Source organism: Salvia miltiorrhiza, chromosome 2 (assembly GCF_028751815.1).
Source record: "Salvia miltiorrhiza cultivar Shanhuang (shh) chromosome 2, IMPLAD_Smil_shh, whole genome shotgun sequence".
Taxonomy (NCBI): domain Eukaryota; kingdom Viridiplantae; phylum Streptophyta; class Magnoliopsida; order Lamiales; family Lamiaceae; genus Salvia; species Salvia miltiorrhiza.
The window spans coordinates 2,680-17,714 of record NC_080388.1 but is presented as its reverse complement, the minus strand read 5'-3'; the positions used below and the strand labels follow the sequence as shown (position 1 = coordinate 17,714).

The 15,035-nt window shown below is 38.1% G+C and overlaps 1 long non-coding RNA gene across 1 annotated transcript; it reads left to right on the top strand.

The window, feature by feature from the left end:
• The first annotated feature begins 13,060 nt into the window (after positions 1-13,060).
• LOC131012442 (uncharacterized) lies at positions 13,061-14,093 on the top strand. The gene is made up of 2 exons (XR_009097326.1): positions 13,061-13,516; positions 13,818-14,093. It is a non-coding gene; the product is annotated as an uncharacterized LOC131012442 (long non-coding RNA).
• Positions 14,094-15,035: the final 942 nt, after the last annotated feature.

Genomic DNA, 15,035 nt, shown 5'->3' with positions numbered 1-15,035 from the left:
AAATTATTTGGATCCATATATATATATATATATATATATATATATATATATATATATATATATATATATATATATAGGGTGCGGTTATAGTGAGAACCACAATTATCGTGAGAACATAAGAACCAATAAAATTACTGCATCTGCTATACAAATTAATGCATCCGGAAAAAATAAGTTTTTTGCTCCCTTCAGGATTCGAACCCAGCACCTGCATCCATCCACCAAGATGATGCATCCACCGTAGATCTTGATGATCGAATGGCTTAAAATGGTTCTCCGTTCTTATTTTATTAGTGGTTCTTATTTGAACCTCTCCCTATATATATATATATATATATATATATATATATATATATATATATATAGGGAAGGGATCAAAAAAGAAGGCTAAATGTAGAGAGAATGAATCTTGGACGTTTATTATGCAAGATCTAACGGACCAAAATTTTGAGATATTTTCATGCATTTAAATCACAAAAGGTCAAATGAGTAAATCTATAATATTATGTAACCGATATTATCTATAATTGATTCATTCAATTGTATTTTATATTTGGCAAGATATAGTGTATCCCTACAAATTGGTTAATGCCTCATTACTGTAACCGATTATTTCCATTTGTTATTTTCCAAATTGCTTTTCATTATTAAAATGTTGGTCTTCTTTAAATTCAATCGGTGACCCCATATTATCAAAAAGGAATTTACAATCAAATTTGCCAAAATCTAAGAACACTATATAAAAAGACTCACGTCTTTAATAATATATGAAAATTGGATTTGTAGTGTAAAAATAAATAAATTAATTTACTATTTTAAATTCATCAACTGTATAATTAAATATGGGACTATAAATTAAACGGTAACAATAACAGAGATATCATAAAATTCCTTCACATTAATTGAGTTGTTCATTATATTATGTTCGTCACCATATTATGGCCGAGCCTCTTACTCACCAGATCTAACAATGTAGCCAGAGCTGACATTCACACGGCACAGCTAACAATGCAGCCAAAGCTGATATTCACTCGCCAGAGCTAACAAAACCGCCAGAACTGACATTCCTTCACGCAGAGCTCAAGCTGTCAGAGTTGGCAATCACTCGCAAGTCGTCAGAGCTGAAAATCATTCGTCAAGGCAGCCAGAGTATAGTAGACGAGAGCAGAGTAGAGCAGAGCAGCGGCTTTTCAGCCCTGCTCGGGTGCATTTTCAGCTCTGGCGACGTAGGTGAGTGATTGTCAGCCCTGGCGGTGTTTTTCAGTATATTGTTCATATTATTCGCACAACTTGAAAGTTTATTCAGTTTAATATGTTAAATTATTCAGATTAGTTAAATGTTAATTCCACAGAGTCTGTATTTCATATTTTGTAACATATTCAGTACATTTTTCACTTTATTCGCAAACATTGAAAGTTTATTCACTAAAATTATACTGAATAATATTAAAAATTCAATCATCATTTACGTCAATTTAAGATTGCTGCTTTATTTTGTTCCCTCACATATTTTATCTCTTTCGGCAATATCATAATAGGCAATATTTTTATATTTCTTTCAGAGTAGAGTAGAGCAGAGTAGAGAAGAGTAGAGCAGAGCAGAGTATAGTAGAGTATAGTAGAGGAGAGCAGAGTAGAGCAGAGCAGCGGCTTTTCAGCCCAGAGCTGAATATCACACAATAAGTGTCACACCCCAATTCTTAAATGAATAAATATAATCGAGGTGCAACTAATTCATAGAAATAAACAAGGAACAACCTTGTTAAAACCCGAATAAGACAAGTCGGGCTAGTCCCCTTTTGATCACAAGCTTTGTTTCATGCTTCTGACAACCAACATTCACTAGCATAAATCTAGGAGTTTAGAGTCTAAACTTAATCAGGGATATCATTTGAAATTTAAAATGAAAGCCTTAAGTTAGGGAAAACAAAAGACTAGATATTATTGAGTGCTACAGCGGAAGTCTTAATAGGAAGTTGAACCCTAGCCTCAGCTCCGTCCCGTCAGCACCGGCCAGCCAACCTGAAAATATTTGAAAGTAGTTTTGGGCTAAGTACTAATGTACTCAGTGGGCACGTATTTTCATAAACATTTCATATTTTTTTCTTAAAGACAGTTTATCCAATCATACTTGACATGACTTAGAAGGTTTTAAATAACTTCTAAACATGTTAAAATAATTTTCATTTGTGCGCACATGTCACACTCCCTTTCTGTTACTCGCTGCGATCCCGGACCTTTTAGCCACCGACGGATCCATTTCTCCCATTTACTTGAACTGAGGGCGTAACCCAGACAAGTTTACTTTGACCTCGGGACGCTACCCAGACAGGCCCTTACATTATATGCTTCGGAACACATCCAGCAAGCACCCTTATAACGCCTCTTAGTTAGTGCCCGAATGGAGATCAACCCACCGAGTCAGCTAACGGTGTACACAATTCTCAAATAACGTGTTAGGCTATAAGAGAACCTCAATTGATTCGTTGTGGCGAGCCTTAAACAGAGCAGAGTGCACATAAACATTTTATTGGATAAACAGTTTGCATTTCATTAAATAAACAATTTGCATTTCATTGAAACATTTAGAGCTTAATAACTCAATCATACTTTATACATTTGGAAAGTAAGCCCACCTGCTTAGGCAAAGCCTGTCGTTTAACTTAACTCTGAATCGAAAAAGCAGTGCTAATCCTCCTGACGTTCAAAGCCTACAAGAAATCTATTCTTAATAGGTCTCTTAATCTAAATTTAAGTCATGGTGTAGTGCTCATCATCCTATGATTCACTTAGCCGGGTTTTCAAAATTTAAAGAATAAATACTTGAAAACAATTCTCTTGAGTTAAGAATACCAACAATATTCTTACTCGTCTTTCTTTTGAAATCGGAGTTTTAAATAACCAATTAAAACATGATGCAAAGCATGACTCCAGAAACTGAACACGAACAGCAGCCTTAAGTTCATGCAAACTCTAACATTTACACTTCAAAACTTCATCATGCTCATCAACCATCTTAGAACACAAACACATCAAACATACCTCAAGCAACGTTCAAAGCTCAAGAAACAAATCAGTCATGCATGACAAAACTTACAACTTATCATGCTTGGAAAAATACCATTTTAGAATATATCAATCCTAGCATGCTCCTAAGCACAAACAACAAGTTTAACCGATCAAACAAGACTTGAAGAAACAAAGTGATCGAAGAACACTAAAGAATAAAAACGGGCTGCCCACCTGGGTTCCCTAGCTACGGTTCGAACCGATCTTAACTCTTTCATTAAACATGCTCGACATCTACCCAAGAACAACATACTAAAAATTCACGACGATCCGACGTCGTTTCAAAAATAAAGTCGAGAATCGACGTTTTTCGACGTCGACGAAAATCGAAAAGAAAACCATGGAATCGTAGGTAGAGATGTTACCTACGTAAAAACGTGATCGAAAATATGATCGGCGCTCATCTCGGTGCTCAAATCGGAGCTCAAAAGCTTGAAGAAGCTTTAATGAAGGGAGTGTGTGTTCTTGGTGTTTGTGTGTGAGAGAGAGAAGGTGGTGAGTGAATGGGGTGGCTGAACTCAGCGTGAGTTTGTAGATATAGGGAGTTGGGCGGTTGGGGGGGGTGGTTTTGGTGTGGTAGGGTTAGATATTTTAAGATATTATCCCACTTAGTCGTTAAATATCCCGTTTCGTCTCGTTTTAACGACTAATTACCCACATTCTTCGTTACTCGCCCTCTCGACCTCTACTCAATTTCATTAAACTCGTAATTCTATATAAATATAGAAAATGCAAGCTCGTTCTCGAAATTCTGATAAACGAGATCTACACGTTTATCGAGAAATTCTGGTTTACTATTCACTCGTCGTCCAAAAATAAAAACTTTCATTATTGGACTCGTATCGAAAAACTAAGAATATTTCTCGACGACGTGCACGTAAGATTTTGAAAGTCGACAAAAAGACGAAATAGCAGTATTTTACTATTCATCGTCAAAAAGTCAAAAATTTAAAAAAACGTCGTAACGGACTCAGACTTCACTTCCGAGTTCACCGTTCTCATTCAAATAATTATCTCGAATTATTCGAATACTCAAACTCAAGCAATTAAAAGCTTAAGGCCCAAATAAAATTAAAGCTCACTCATAAAAAAATGCTTGAATGCTTAATTAAATAAATATGCAAAGCATATAAATTTAATTACTAAATTTACAAATGTTTTTGTAAATCATTTTTGTTGGAATTAAAATAATTTCTTTTTCTCAATCCGACGTGAATCATCTTAAATCTAAGTTCAAAAATTATTCTAAACTTAATATTAATGGGTGGGGTATTACATCCCTCCCTCCTTATAAAAATTCCGTCCTCGGAATTACATATCTGGTATTCTATCTTGTGATACTAGTAATTCGTTTCATTCATCTCTTTTGTGGCCTTTTCCATCCTGTGATGGTTCCACTTCTTGACGAGAACAATATTATTGCCTCGTAAAACTTGAACCTTGCGATCAAGTATCTGGACTGATTTCTCTTCATAACTTAGGTCCTGGCTAGGACTACTTTATTTCGCTTAATCACATGCTTTCTTAATTGCGAGATGCAATACGTATTGTATACATCCAAAATGCTTGGTGGCAGAGCCAACTTATAGGCTACAAAGGCCTAACTTATCTAGGATCTCAAAAGGTCCTATATAACGGGGTCGTAACTTGCCTCTCTTTCCGAAACGTATAACTCCCCTTGAGGGAGAAACTTTGAACAAAACTCGATTCCCCACATTGAATTCTAACTCCGATCGGCGTTTATCGGCGAAAGATTTTTGTCTATCCTAAGCTTCTTTGATTCTTTACTAGATGTGATTGACTTTCTCGACCAGCCTTGATGCTAGTTTCGGATCTAACACTGGTGCAGTAGTCAGCCTAGTCTTGAGTTCCTTACAACTTGGTTTACAAGCTTCGGACCAAACATGCTTAGTCCCTTTTCTCAAAAGCTGAATCATTGGCCTAGCCAATTTCGAGAATCCTTCGATGAAACTTCTGTAATAACCTGCTAGACTGAGGAAACTTCTGATCTCATTGACGTTTGATAGTGCCTTCCATTCCTTGACTGCTTCGATCTTGGCAGGGTCTACTTTGATTCCTTTAGTCAACACTATGTGACCGAGAAACATAACTTCCTTTAACCCAAATTCACACTTGTTGAATTTGGTAAACCATTTCTCATTGGGCAGGGTTTTGGGTACGATGCGTAAATGCTCTTCATGTTTTCTTCGGTTTTAGAGTATATGAGGATGTCGTCAATAAACACTAAGACAAAACTATCAAGATACTAGTGGAAAACTCTGTTCATTAGGTCCATGAAAACGGCTGGGGCATTCGTTAATCCAAAAGGCATCACGGTGAACTCTTAAAATCCGTAACGCGTTCGAAACGCTGTCTTTGGGATGTCTTCTCTTTTCATCCTGAGTTGGTGGTAACCAGATCTTAGGGCAATCCTGGAAAACACACCGGCTCCTCTCAACTGATCAAACAGGTCGTCTATCCTCGGAAGAGGATATCTATTCTTATGAGCTTGCTTCAACTTCTTATAATCAATACACATCCTTAGTGTATCATCTTTTGTTTTGACATCTTGAATTAGTGCTCCCCATAGTGACATACTATGTTGCATGAAACTAGGTCTGATGAAAATTTGGAAATTCCTTGGGAAAAATATCTTTGTACTCTCAAATCAGTTGAACTTCTTTAATTGTTTCCTTCGTCCTAAGTCTCCTTCTTAGATTGACTAAGGAATTCTAACATCAAACTTTCTCATCATCTTGGTAACTTTCACTTCAAAGCTTAATGGCATTCCTTCTGCCATGTAAACTCATTTTCTCATTATTGTCCACCATGTGGACCACATATTGACAGCTGGTTGAAAAACTTCATCATACTTACTATCTGCTCCAGTTCTTCGCTTGGGATTTCAAAATCGCTTTGACTACCAAATCTATTGTAACAACTATATAGTGCGAGTATATATTGGGATGATGCTCTTCCTCGAGATCAAAAATCTTAATTGACAATCACCGAGATCTTAGTCATGTGGGCTGGCCAGACCCAACAAAACGAATCACTCAGTCAAATGGGATCTTCGCCCCCAATCATGTCAACTTCTCATTCATGTAAGGCGCTGGTCAAACTTCTAACTTAACATACTTACTAATAAGTACTTCATCATAAGTCGCTGATACCATGAAGGTCCATTCCATGTCGTTCTAGCAAAGCTATCACGACTAACATCATAATCATAAGCCATAAGTTCTTATGTGAAAAACTTAATCTCACCGCTATTGAAATAGCTCAAGTGAATCCTTAGTCTTAAGGCATTGCCTCTATGTTGTAACATATCTATGTTGAACATTTCTATTTTACCAATCCTTACTTAAATCGATCAAGCGGTGCTATCACGACTAACATTCTCAAAGCATTCTTGGGTGGCACTCAAACGGTTTGTAAGAGGACTCATCATTCTAATCGTATAGGCAGCTAGCCTAAAACGACAGCATAAAGCTTTCTCATTCATTCATACATACATACATACTTACATACATACATACATACTTTTGTTTCTTTTGAAACCTTAACATATATGGACATTTAAAGTCCCTTTCTTGAAAACTTTGCTTGTGCCGGAAAGATTCAAGGAATCTAACTCGACCATACATACATTGATTCGTTAAGGGCTCGGGTTGTCCCAAACACGAAACTATCGTTAAGGGTTCGGGTAGTCCCTAACACGATACTTGCTTATCTTATCGTTAAGGGCTCGGGTTGTCCCAAACACGACATACATACATACATTGGTTATATGAGTCAAAGACTCAAAATAACAATATGAAAGCGATAAGCAATTCATATAACATCATTCATTGAAAGCGCACACTTTTTCTTGGAAACATTTATAACATCTGAAATACATATACGTATATTTTTGAAACTATTATCGTACCTTGGTTGCGGCAGTGTGACGGCGAGCTGAGGGCTACTGACATTCTTAGAAGTCTAGAGATACTATTCTAGACTCGACATCAAAAAGCTTGTGGTTATCAGAGACATGAAAGAAAACTTATGCTCTGATACCACTCTGTCACACCCCAATTCTTAAATGAATAAATATAATCGAGGTGCAACTAATTCATAGAAATAAACAAGGAACAACCTTGTTAAAACCCGAATAAGACAAGTCGGGCTAGTCCCCTTTTGATCACAAGCTTTGTTTCATGCTTCTGACAACCAACATTCACTAGCATAAATCTAGGAGTTTAGAGTCTAAACTTAATCAGGGATATCATTTGAAATTTAAAATGAAAGCCTTAAGTTAGGGAAAACAAAAGACTAGATATTATTGAGTGCTACAGCGGAAGTCTTAATAGGAAGTTGAACCCTAGCCTCAGCTCCGTCCCGTCAGCACCGGCCAGCCAACCTGAAAATATTTGAAAGTAGTTTTGGGCTAAGTACTAATGTACTCAGTGGGCACGTATTTTCATAAACATTTCATATTTTTTTCTTAAAGACAGTTTATCCAATCATACTTGACATGACTTAGAAGGTTTTAAATAACTTCTAAACATGTTAAAATAATTTTCATTTGTGCGCACATGTCACACTCCCTTTCTGTTACTCGCTGCGATCCCGGACCTTTTAGCCACCGACGGATCCATTTCTCCCATTTACTTGAACTGAGGGCGTAACCCAGACAAGTTTACTTTGACCTCGGGACGCTACCCAGACAGGCCCTTACATTATATGCTTCGGAACACATCCAGCAAGCACCCTTATAACGCCTCTTAGTTAGTGCCCGAATGGAGATCAACCCACCGAGTCAGCTAACGGTGTACACAATTCTCAAATAACGTGTTAGGCTATAAGAGAACCTCAATTGATTCGTTGTGGCGAGCCTTAAACAGAGCAGAGTGCACATAAACATTTTATTGGATAAACAGTTTGCATTTCATTAAATAAACAATTTGCATTTCATTGAAACATTTAGAGCTTAATAACTCAATCATACTTTATACATTTGGAAAGTAAGCCCACCTGCTTAGGCAAAGCCTGTCGTTTAACTTAACTCTGAATCGAAAAAGCAGTGCTAATCCTCCTGACGTTCAAAGCCTACAAGAAATCTATTCTTAATAGGTCTCTTAATCTAAATTTAAGTCATGGTGTAGTGCTCATCATCCTATGATTCACTTAGCCGGGTTTTCAAAATTTAAAGAATAAATACTTGAAAACAATTCTCTTGAGTTAAGAATACCAACAATATTCTTACTCGTCTTTCTTTTGAAATCGGAGTTTTAAATAACCAATTAAAACATGATGCAAAGCATGACTCCAGAAACTGAACACGAACAGCAGCCTTAAGTTCATGCAAACTCTAACATTTACACTTCAAAACTTCATCATGCTCATCAACCATCTTAGAACACAAACACATCAAACATACCTCAAGCAACGTTCAAAGCTCAAGAAACAAATCAGTCATGCATGACAAAACTTACAACTTATCATGCTTGGAAAAATACCATTTTAGAATATATCAATCCTAGCATGCTCCTAAGCACAAACAACAAGTTTAACCGATCAAACAAGACTTGAAGAAACAAAGTGATCGAAGAACACTAAAGAATAAAAACGGGCTGCCCACCTGGGTTCCCTAGCTACGGTTCGAACCGATCTTAACTCTTTCATTAAACATGCTCGACATCTACCCAAGAACAACATACTAAAAATTCACGACGATCCGACGTCGTTTCAAAAATAAAGTCGAGAATCGACGTTTTTCGACGTCGACGAAAATCGAAAAGAAAACCATGGAATCGTAGGTAGAGATGTTACCTACGTAAAAACGTGATCGAAAATATGATCGGCGCTCATCTCGGTGCTCAAATCGGAGCTCAAAAGCTTGAAGAAGCTTTAATGAAGGGAGTGTGTGTTCTTGGTGTTTGTGTGTGAGAGAGAGAAGGTGGTGAGTGAATGGGGTGGCTGAACTCAGCGTGAGTTTGTAGATATAGGGAGTTGGGCGGTTGGGGGGGGTGGTTTTGGTGTGGTAGGGTTAGATATTTTAAGATATTATCCCACTTAGTCGTTAAATATCCCGTTTCGTCTCGTTTTAACGACTAATTACCCACATTCTTCGTTACTCGCCCTCTCGACCTCTACTCAATTTCATTAAACTCGTAATTCTATATAAATATAGAAAATGCAAGCTCGTTCTCGAAATTCTGATAAACGAGATCTACACGTTTATCGAGAAATTCTGGTTTACTATTCACTCGTCGTCCAAAAATAAAAACTTTCATTATTGGACTCGTATCGAAAAACTAAGAATATTTCTCGACGACGTGCACGTAAGATTTTGAAAGTCGACAAAAAGACGAAATAGCAGTATTTTACTATTCATCGTCAAAAAGTCAAAAATTTAAAAAAACGTCGTAACGGACTCAGACTTCACTTCCGAGTTCACCGTTCTCATTCAAATAATTATCTCGAATTATTCGAATACTCAAACTCAAGCAATTAAAAGCTTAAGGCCCAAATAAAATTAAAGCTCACTCATAAAAAAATGCTTGAATGCTTAATTAAATAAATATGCAAAGCATATAAATTTAATTACTAAATTTACAAATGTTTTTGTAAATCATTTTTGTTGGAATTAAAATAATTTCTTTTTCTCAATCCGACGTGAATCATCTTAAATCTAAGTTCAAAAATTATTCTAAACTTAATATTAATGGGTGGGGTATTACAATAAGTTCTGAATAACTATTATTCAGTTATGAATAAGTAAGCAAAAGTAATCGAATATCTACTTCAACACCAAGGCCACCAGAGCTGCAAATCACCAAGGCAGTCAGAGCTGACCAAGGCCTCCAGGGCTGACCAAGGCAGCCAGAGCTGGGAATCAACAAGGAAGCCAGAGCTGGGAATCACCAAGGCAGCCAAAGCTGAGCAAGGCCTCCAGAGCTGACCAAGGCAGCCAGAGTTGGACGACAAGATCCACGCAGCCATGGTCGCGTTTGCACCGCCTGTGAGCGACTACAACATCAACTCTGAAACATAAGGTCCAGAGCTAACCAAGATCGTGTATCTGCCCTGTACCAGTCTAATCAGAAGGAGAATGGCAAACCTTGCCGATATCATGACCCAGAATCGACGGAAATCGTGGACAACATCTGGCTTCGGTGATAGCCAGCAGTCCCAACGGCGGCAGCTTTTTCAGGCAGAGGCCGTACCGATGAGTGGATGAAATCCAGACACGCCGCGGCGCCTTCAGATGCGCGTGACGATCAATTACCAATCTTAGACAGCAGCGGCGGTCGGCGAAAGTGCAGGAAAGCGCCGGACTAAGGAGAAATTGGGGTTTGAGAAATTACCAATTACCAATTCATCTCGATTACCGAAAGTGCAGGGAAGCGCGACGACCGATTACCAGTTAATCTCGATTTTGTGATTTGGGGTTTGAGAAATTGAGAGAAGAGAAGACTGAGGAGCGTTGGACTCAGGCGGAGCAACACCGGTAGAGGCAGACGACGGCGACGGCCTCACCATTGATATATTGAAGAGAGATGAATTTGCCTCTGTTGTAGGTTTTCTGAATTGAGTGGAGGTGGTTTGCAGAAGTCGTGGGGAGGCAGAGAGAATTCCTTAATTACTGACGTTAATTTAGAAATTACAGTTCAGTGAATAAGGAAATTGATAGATACACCCCTCTTCGAATATTTAATTGATTTTTTAGCTTATTCAGAAAAAAAAAATCGGGATTAATGATTAAATAGTTTTAATATGGACCATTAATCTATTCAGATCCTATGGTTATGATTAATTCCTTATTCTTTATACTAAGGGGATTTTTCATAGATCCCCACCCTATATATATATATATATATATATATATATATATATATATATATATATATATATATATATAGGGAGAGGTTCAGGAAAGAACCATAAATAAAAGAAGACCGGAGAACCATTTTCAGCCATTCGATCATCAAGATCTACGGTGGATGCATCATCTTGTTGGATGAATGCAGATCCTGGGTTCGAATCCTGAAGGGAGCATTTTTTTTATTTTTTTGAGTGCATTAATTTTAACACCAAATGCATTAATTTTTACAGTGAATGCATTAGATTTGCTGGTTCTCCCGTTCTCACAAATAATGTAGTTCTCTCTAGAACCACACCCTATATATATATATATATATATATATATATATACCAAAAATATTCAATCCTCTATTACAGTGCAGTTGACAAATTGTACATCTTTCTTGTTATGTACTGGTTGCAAGAATCTCTTTGGCAACGTATTGCTAATTTTTTGAAAGGAAATAAAAAATAGCTTCTTCTCCAACATACCACCTCAAGAGCACCACCATGAAGCCTAAACTAATCTAAAGAAGCAAGGTAGAAGGTGTAGTGAGTGAAGTTTTGGGGCGTAAAGTTAGGGTGAGTATCTTCTAGTTGGCTTTTGAATTAAGCATGTTTCCTTGCCTTATATGGTTAGATATGAGCTATTACATGCCTTTGTGTGTTTCATGCTTGTATGTATGGATTTGATGAACTTTTTAGAGCCAAAAACTGAATTATGGGTGAAGTTTGAAATCTGTCGAAGTCACATTGTCATGACAGTGATTTGTGAGGTGATTTCGGTCGACTAAATGGTCTCCAAAACTTCTAAAAAAATTCTAAGATTTTGTCACAGCCCGGCCTAAGCTAGTGAATAGTTAAGTCGGGAAAAAGTGTGACTGAAAACAAAATAAGAAAATGAAAAAGAAAATAGATCTCAATAAAACCACTAATCTGCTTAAACAATAATTTACCAAAATATTTGGTAATCATAAACAATCTTTTCTAAAACTCAAAAGCAGACAACTCGCAATACATAACGACAAGTTGTCTAAGTATCGAGTGACATAATTCTGTAAGCTATTAGTTTGAAATCTTTGCAACACATCAATAAAGTAAAACGCACTAAGCGTTGCAGCGGAATAGCTTAAGTGGATTACATGTATGAAGACATGGAATCCTGAGCCTAATTTAGTACTTATATATTAAAAGCTTTGCTCTGCTGACATCCATCTGCATCACAGCTTAACCTGCACATTTAAAAAACAAATGCAGGGCTGAGTACTAAAAAGGTACTCAATGGTCACATGCCGAAATAACTTTAAAGCTTGCTCTTAGAGCTATATATTGAACTTGCCATCTCAAACATCACACAAGAGTTTTATTTAAATAACCTGTGCATGCCAAACTGTAAAACTTCCCTGTAATTATCATAAACTTCACATGCGTCTGCAGACATACTTCTTTGTACTCTACCATATCCGCAATGATAACTGTGTGCCGAGAAGGTGGCCACCTTCTACGGTCACTGACCGGCCGATACGCTAAACCGGCTCATGGTCCCAGACCGGCCGATACGCTAAACCAGCTCACGGACCTAGACCGGCCGATACGCTAAACCGGCTCACGGTCCTAGGCCGGCCGATATGCTAGATCGGCTCACGGTCCCTTGTGTACACTAATCCTGTCTAACATCTGGATATAACAGGATCCGAATTCGATTAACTTCTGGTGCCAGATAGGTATCATACAAGCTCATAAAAGTTTTTTGGCAAGTCAATAACTTTAATATAACTTCATTCATGTAAACATCATGAAATAGTGTGCACTTCAGATTTTGAGTTTAGAAAGCCCACGTGATCGTGGTCTGACGACACAGGTGATTCTGAACTATCGTTTCACCGTCTCTCTTGTATATGACCTTCAGTATAAATACTGACTAATAAATAATGAGAACATGATATGGACTTGACTTGAAAAGAATACTTACGTTGGTTTTAAGGTGATAGTTCTAATGTGATTTATGGTATGAAGACTAGTTGCGTTCTGGCAAACTTACCAATAAAGACTTAAACTGTGATAACCATAACTCTGGCGTTAATAGGGTAATAGCATAAATTAATTAATTAATCCAAATCAACACACTAATAAGTTCAGTTCGTCCAAGACTTAAAATCCAATAATAGGATTAATGTCTCTAACCCAAAATTAGAACCCAACATAATTTCCTTTTAATTAAAACAAAGCCCAAAATTAGGCCCACTAGTAAAATGATCCCAAACCAAATTCACTTCTTTTCCTTCTCTTACGTGTTTGACTTCTCAATACTTCCCATTCTTAATTTCTTTCTTCTTTCTATGGAAGACACCAGAACTCCCTTCTCCAAAACTGCTCCCTTCCTCTTCTCTTGGCAGGACGTCGCCGGTCCTCGCCGCCTCCGTTGCGGTGAGATCGGCCCCTCTCTTTTCCTCCTCTTTTTCCTACTTCTAACTCCCTAAATTCTAAAATTCAATTCCTAAGTTTTCTGCCTCCCCTCTTCCCCCTGAAATTCGCCCCTCCGGCGAGTTCCGCCGCCACTACCGCCGTCTCCGTCGCACCGCTACCCCTGCCTCAGGTATGCTCCCTCGCTGCCCTCTCTCCGCTCTCTCTCTCGTTCTCCTTCTCTCAACGGCTCTCTCTGTCTCGATCTTTCTCTCTCTCTCTGCCCTCAACCTCTCTCTCTCTCTCTCCTCTTGCTATTGGCGGCCACAGCGGACCGCCGTGGCGCGGGCAGCGCCGGCGGTCACCGCCTGTCGCGCCTACGCCGCGGTGGCTCGCGGCTGCTGCTGTTGCCGTCCCCATTTCCCTGTTCTATCCCTTTTTCTTGTTCTCTATCTATTCTATTTGTTTTTCTGACATAAAACTCTTGCTTTTAGAAATCAATGCTCTTCGGTGAACATCGCTGGCGGAAGGCGTCACCGGCTCGACAAGGCAGCCTTGGTTTCACTGTGGCTATTCGAATTTCATCTGTTCTTTTTTTTCTTTTTGTATTTATTCAGTCCATAAACTCTTCAAAACAGGAAGCATAATCTAGATGCTAAAGAAAGTCGAGTTTTATTGCTTGGTATCTTAAATTAGAACTAGATGTAACTATTGTCTAATTCTGTTATTCTCGACTGTTGTTTACGAATGAATTATTGAACTGTATAAAAGAGTACTACCTGCTTGGGTTGAATTGCTTGTTGTGACAACTGTTGAGCATGATTTATGTATTGGAGGACAACTGCTTGGCTGGGTTAGATTTTGCAGAGTGAGGAAAATGGTTTAACGAGAGAGAAGAGACTTATAATATCAGAGTCGGTTTATTACACACAGCTGCGTTAAAAGTGAAGAGCTACGTGTTGATCTGAGAACTGATCACTTAATTTACTAAAAAGAAAGAATTGGACTTGGGCATTTTCCACATTTTAAGTAAAGGGTTTTGGCCCAATAGTAAGTATTGGGCTCCGAAAGAAAAATAAATCCTGATCCAATCCAAAAATAATAATAATAATTGGTGACGTATAAGGGGGGTGTATTCGTTGTGGATTTCCACAGACTTTAAAAAGTCCATGGAATTTAAATTCCATGGAATTCACATAGATTCCAGACGACTTTCAAAGAATTCGTGGTTGGATTTCACCCCGATTTTCACTGATTTTCGAAGACTTTACGGGATAATTTTGGAATTGAATTCCATGAAACCAGCGCCCACTAGAAGAGACCCAGCGCCCGCGGAGACCCAGCGCTGGAAACCTAGCGAGCGCTGAGTTCCAGCGAGCGCTGGAAACCCAGCGACCGCTGGAACGTTCCAGCGAGTACATGGAGAATGATTGAAACAAGAAGAGTGAGTGAGATTTTACACAATAATGCTTGATTCAATTTCCAAGGCATGAAAGGAACATCTCTGGAATCATGAAAAAAATAAAAGAAGAAAGAGAGTAAATAGGTGAAAAGGGGGCGCCACATAATTGAGTTAGGAAAATGAAAGTTAAACTCATGTATCATAATTGGCGGATCTTAAAAAAATAATAATACTCTAATTCACGGAATTCTGTGGTTGCGAAATGATTCCAGTCACTATCCTCTTCCAGTAGTCCCATAATTTTCTACTT